This window comes from Galeopterus variegatus, unplaced genomic scaffold (genome assembly GCF_000696425.1).
Source record: "Galeopterus variegatus unplaced genomic scaffold, G_variegatus-3.0.2 Scaffold196, whole genome shotgun sequence".
NCBI classification, from domain to species: Eukaryota; Metazoa; Chordata; class Mammalia; order Dermoptera; family Cynocephalidae; genus Galeopterus; species Galeopterus variegatus.
The window spans coordinates 509,366-515,799 of NW_007726307.1; the positions used below are offsets into that span (position 1 = coordinate 509,366).

Here is a 6,434-nt window from a genome sequence, read left to right on the forward strand (position 1 = left end):
GAGGGTTGCGATCCGTTGCCGGTCACGAAAAAAGACAAAAAAGAAAAAAAAAAAAAAGAAGTTAAGAAGGAGCACGACATAGTTAAGACCCTTGATGATATTTTACATCAAGGGTCTTTACTCTGGAAATAAATGCCCAATGCCCTGAAGCTGCAGCTGGAGTTAATACTTCTAACCCTGGGCTGAGCACACATAAAAACTTGAATATTTCTCAAATATTTAGCTCTCTTTGTCTTAATGGAAGCATGTACAAGGACACTTCAAAAAGTTCATGGAAAAATAGAATTAAAAGAATACCAATCTTTCCATCAACTATTTGAAGTACACTTTGTCTGAGAAAGGATACAAATAATGCTCTACACAGGGAAAGTTCTTAGCTCTCATTCTAGAAGTGGAAATCTCTAACCTCTTTCTAAAACATGCCTTTTTTGAGGCAATTAATTTTTATCTATAGGGTAAGCCAGGACTTCGAGTGCTTGGGAAACTGATGTTCAAAAAGTCAGTCAGCAATTCCCACTAAACAAGTTCTTCTTTCAAAACAGCCAAAACTACATGAGCAGCTAACCAGCCAGTGGCCACACATATGACATGATCACTAGTGAGGTGCAATAGGGGAAGGTGAGGGCTTCTATTCTGTATCACCAGAAACTGGTACCAGCCTGGGCACCACACCACACCTGAACTGCCAGGCATCTACAGTTAATCCTGCTTTTCAGGAGCAATCAGCCCTGCTTCTCCTTCACTGCTGCGCTTGCCCGTGCCCACCCCTCATCTGTTCGAAGCCTGTCAGACAGACACCATCTTAGACTAGGCTTGCATACTCATGCCTATGCTATTCCACCTGCAAATCCCTTCTACTGCAATCCTGACATTCCCTTCTAAAATGTAAACATAAATAGATCACCATGACCAAAATGTGGCTAATGTGAAAATGAGTCCCACGAAGCCTTTGTTTTTAGCCACATCATAGTATTTCCTACATGAGCTGTTGAACATTAACACACCTGAAAACTAGAAAACCCACCTGATCATCTGAGCAGCACTGCTGAGCATGCTTACTTTCTTAACACGTTCAGCCCCAGTTCTTCCCCTCACTGTCCATTCCTACCACATCTTAAATCCCTGCCCAAGGACGTTTGCTTACCTGGACAGCCCACTTTCCTGGGCTGCCACATTGACATATTTGGAAAGTCACAGGTCCACTTCTCCTCCTCCTCCCTGGATGCATCCCTCTCAGTCAAGAAAACCCAAGTGGGGGAAAAAACTTTGCCCCCACATCAATTCAAAATACATATTCTAGGTGAGGCAGATTCACATGTATTATCAGTGAACATTCTAAGGTGTGCTCATACATATTTTTAAAGTAGGGTACAGAACAAGCTATGTTCCCATTTGTGTTTATTATCCTATAAAACTTTTTTTGTAGTTCAAAAAACAGCTTTATGTGGTTCAACACTGCCTCCAGGTAGGTAGGAATTCAAGTGGGATGACTTTTTTCAAGGTTTCCTTTTGTACAACTGGTTTTATCAAATATATCATTGCCTATTCACAAAAAAATTAAAAATTATCCTGTAGCCTACTACCACATCTTAACTTTTTTCATACATCATCCTCTTTTATAGGTGGTGCTGCACATGTCAAACAGCCAAGCAGAAAAACTCTTAGAGGGCAGGAGCTGTCTCATCCTTTGGCATTTCCCTGGCATGGCAGGTGGCACAATGCATCCTCTAGGTGCTTGCATGGTGACTACACACTCCCCTTCCCCAGGCAGAACCTGGTGTTCCCTACCACTGCAGTGGGAAGCAGAAAAGCCAACTCAGATTCTGACAGGCATTGTTTGATTTTGGCCTCTGAACAGGTAACATTATTCCAAAACTGTGTATATCATCTGGGGGGGTCTGAGAGGCATTGCAGGGCTGCCCCACACATGCCCCTCCTTCTCACACACATAGTCACATGGGGCATCTTTCTAATACTGCCTTATCTCCCCACCTGGCTAACAGAAACCTGACCACAAGGTTTCACCTTTCACAGAGACAGCTCCCCTATCCTCCTCCCAGCAGATGGTGGGTACTCTACAAGTCCACACTACTTTATGGGCTCACAAAACTGCAAGTCACAAAAGACAGCATTTGGCAGGAACATCTGGACAGCTGCATACAGACAGGATTTCATATAACATCCAAGGGTACTCTACAAGTCCACACTACTTTATGGGCTCACAAAACTGCAAGTCACAAAAGACAGCCATTTGGCAGGAACATCTGGACAGCTGCATACAGACAGGATTTCATATAACATCCAGAAATTATTGGCTATGCTTTCAGAAGATAATAAGAGAAAAAAAGAAAGACTTGGATGACCTAGGTACTTTTTTCCTGCCTAAAAGGCAATCATTTTTCCCAATTCCGACTGCTAATATTATTTCAAAAGCAAAAGTCAGGATCAATGGTCGACTCTTTATCTGTGAAAACTAATTAAACCACTCTTTTTCTGTTAAAATAGACAATGCATAAGGCAAAAAAGAAACATTTTTAATGTATGCAAATCCTGGGACATTCCTATGGAATCTGCCATTAAAAAACCCTCCTCCAGGAATCAATTTTTCAAGTTAGACAACATAACAGTTATCAGTAAAAATCCATCTAGATTGCAGATTATGAAGTAACTGTATAGGTTGAAATTCTGCAAGAAAGACCAGAGAAGGCAAAACATGAAATGCTTAGAAGCTTCATGAACATAACTTAAAATCTAACACTTGCTTGCCAAGGTCTTTTTTCAACCCATTAGATAAAGCAAAGATATGTACCTCTGTCCCACCAAACCCAGTACAGCTACTGCCTTGCACAAGGCCTGGGACATAGTAGGTACTCAAAAAACCTATTAACTGAAAAAGCAATTTATACAGTATTTGCCCCAGATACACTGTGGGAGGGGGAGAAATTCAGCTTCTTCACTCTGCTGGGGCATCTTAGGAAAGGCTTTCTCTAAATTTCTTGATGAATGAGTCTGCCAGTCAAACTGACCAAGGGGCGAGGACAAGGGGTAGAAAGGGCACCAATTGAATCAGAAGTAAACGTATCTGAGCCTACCTTCAGCAGAGTTCTATGGAAATCTTCCTAGTTTATCAAAATATGTTATGAAGCAGGAGCAAATAAGACCGCAGTAGCAGGTGGCTTGGTGGTTGCCGCTGGGCTGGTTGCTTGTGCAGTGGGGGTGTGAATGAGGCCCTCAGCCCCCCATTGCCCCAGCTCAGGATAGCCTGGGGCATTTCCTGCAGTGTCTCAGTGGTTGTTGTCAGGGTGGTTACACTTGTCAGAGGGTGTGGAAGAGGCCCTCAGCTCCCATCCTTGGGACTGGTTGTGAGTGTCAGGGGGCATGGCTGAGGCCCCCAGCCCTCCCCCCTTTCTGGCTCGGTAGTCCAGGGGACTTCTGGTCCTTCTAGGTGTTATAGGGGTTCTTTGATGAAATGAGACCTTTACTAGTTATCAAACTTTGGTTGTGGGTACTTTGTTTTCTCTTTCAGTTCTTTGTTGGATTATTTGCTGTTCCCACCACTTAAACTCTACACTGGAACTAATTTGGGGGAATTTCCTGTGGGGACCAGTACTTGAGCTCTGTGGTTGAGCTAAATTGCTGCTTTGCTACTGATTCCCTAGGGAAGACTTTTTGTGCAGCTCAGGTTATAACAGTTGACATTATAGGTACTTTTGGGTCTGGTGAAATCTGGCACACCTGGGTTGTATAGAAATACTGGTCTGGGCTTTCCTCACACTGCACCCCTTGCAATTCTGTATTCCTGACCAGTCTCCTCTGAGTGGTCCTGCACTGATTGGGGGTAAGATCAGCTCTCCTTGCTGTGCCCTAGCATTCCCCCAGTGGGCCTGTCTCCCCCACTACCCATGCTGCAAACACTTCCCATGGGATGGGCCATGCTCCAGTCCCTCATGATGACTCAACAGCGTCTGAGTGGCTCCTTTTTTTCAGGTGTTATGGCTCCTGGGTACTATGTAGGTCCATGGGAACTGTGTTGGTGGTACTGCTGGCCTGGGGGCCATCAAGGCCCTCTTCTCCTCTGCCGCCTCCAAGCAACTTCATCCCAAGTGCACAGCTGCAGCTTTTTGCCAGCTCCTGCTCCATGCACGCAGCAGCTCCAGCCTTAAAGTGGCCATAGCACAAAACAGTCGGAGCAGTTTTTTCATTCTCTCATTGTGGCTTCTCCCACCTTCATGTACTCCATAGGTGTCTCCCCTCCTTCCCCTGAGCTCTAGTGGTCCCAGCTTGGCTGTTTGTTTGTTTGTTTGTTTGTTTTTTTAAAAAGATGACCGGGAAGGAAATCTTAACCCTTAACTTGGTGTTGTCAGCACCATGCTCAGCCAGTGAGCTAACCGGCCATCCCTATATGGGATCCGAACCCGTGGCCTTGGTGTTATTAGCACCGCACTCTACCGAGTGAGCCATGGGCCGGCCCCCAAAACACACATTTCTTAAGCAATATGTAATCTGTTGCTAAACCTTCATAATAATTATCTAACACCGTGACATACGCAATGTAAATGTTAAATAAATATTAGTTGGATATTTGATGAATTACTAATGTACTAAGTCAAATGAATTATTCCCAATGTACATCTGAAGAAACATATTTTTTTTTTTTTTTTTTTTTTTAAAGATGACTGGTAAGGGGATCTTAACCCTTCGCTTGGTGTTGTCAGCACCACGCTCAGCCAGTAAGTGAACCGGCCATTCCTATATGGGATCTGAACCCATGGCCTTGGTTTTATCAGCACTGCACTCTCCCAAGTGAGCCATGAGCCGGCCCTTCCATGAACTTTTTGAAATACCCTCATATACAACTTTCCTGGAGGCAGTATGGCAATGAAAAATTTTAAGTATGTATAACCTATACCTTAAGGAAATGATTGGATAAGTGGGAAAAAACAAACATCAAATAGAGGATGATTAAACCATGGTAAATGCAAAACTACAGTCACTAAAAACAATATACTTACAAGAAAAGGTGTCTACCACATATAACTGAATTTTTAAAAACCTAGCTGTAGGGCCGAGCCCGTGGCACACTTGGGAGAGTGCAGGGCTGGGAGCACAGCAGCACTCCCGCTGGGTTCGGATCCTATATAGGGATGACTGGTGCGCTCACAGCGCTCACTGGCTGAGCGCGGTGCGGCCGGTCTCAAAAAGGACAAAAAAAAAAAAAAAAAAAAAGCTAGCTGTAGAACATTGTGTACTGTATAATCTCACTTAAATTTTATAAAAAACACAAGTTTTGAATTATAGTCACCAAATTATCCAGAAGGATAACAGAGAAAATTATTCACTTTAAGACATCTAAGCTCCTACTGTAATTTAGAAACAAGTCCTTTTTTTTTTTTTTTTTTTCGGGGATCTGAACCCTTGACCTTGGTGTTACAAGGCCGTGCTCTAACCAACTGTAGAAATAAGTGCATTTTCAAAGAAAAATCTAACCACCTAGCAATGAGGTCATCCTTGCCTCTCACAAAGAAATGAATGGCAAGGTTCCTGTAGGTGATAATTTTTAAAATGGTTAACAGGGTCCTTTTAAATTTCTGATGGTGTCATCTTGCCAGTTAGGATATTGCAAAAGCCACTGCAGTATGACCAAGAGCCAGAGAATGTCAAAATATGAAACCCACTGATTTCAAAAAACATGAAGAGTTTACAGGTATTTCCTTTTTTCAGCCAAGGATCACAACAAATGTATATGTATATGTGTCTATCAAAAGCTACTTGGGGGACGGCCCGGTGGCGCACTGCTACAGTGCNAAAAAAAAGACACAGGTAGGTGGGAAATTAGTGTGTGATAAAAAAAAATTTCTAGTCAGTGAGGAAGGGATAACAGACAATACAATAAAACACTGGGACGACTACGCATCCTGAAAAAGATCCTGACATTGTACTATATGGAAAAATTCTAAATGGGCTAGAAGAAAACATTGTTTTTATTGTCCTCAAGTTGGGGAAGGCCTACGTACAATATAAAACCCAGAAAACAAAACAAATCAACAGATTTGACTACAGAAAATTTTCTGTACAAGAAAAACATGACATCAGCCAAGCCAAACCAAACCAAACCAAGAGATACAAGCTAGGAACAATGTTTGCAACAAGGAAAAGGATCAAAATTCTTGCCATATGAAAAGTTTATTCCTGGTACCAGCCAGCCACCAAAACAAATGAGGTTTATAAATGGGGGCAAGGAGGACCTCACCTGAGCTTTACAAAACAAGAACCAATTCACACAAAAACATAAATAGCTAATAAGTATTTTTTAAAAAGCTTAATCTAACTAACAAAGAAATGCCAAGCCTTAAACAATTAGGCATCATTTAAATTTTTCCCACTCACTAAACTGTCAAAGAATAAGAAAACTGACAACTGGCAACTATACAAAT

General features: G+C 42.4%; 1 protein-coding gene across 2 annotated transcripts in view; it reads right to left on the bottom strand.

The window, feature by feature from the left end:
• Positions 1–6,434, bottom strand: part of RAB7A (RAB7A, member RAS oncogene family) — an 86,414-nt gene that overhangs the window by 64,815 nt on the left and 15,165 nt on the right. Inside the window, exon 1 of one of the 2 annotated variants that reach the window (XM_008565282.1) lies at positions 3,093–3,168. The exons of the other annotated variant lie outside the window; for it this stretch is intronic. The gene's annotated coding sequence lies outside the window, so the exon portion shown is untranslated. Of the gene's footprint in view, positions 1–3,092; positions 3,169–6,434 lie in introns of those variants that run through there. 2 annotated transcript variants of the gene reach the window in all.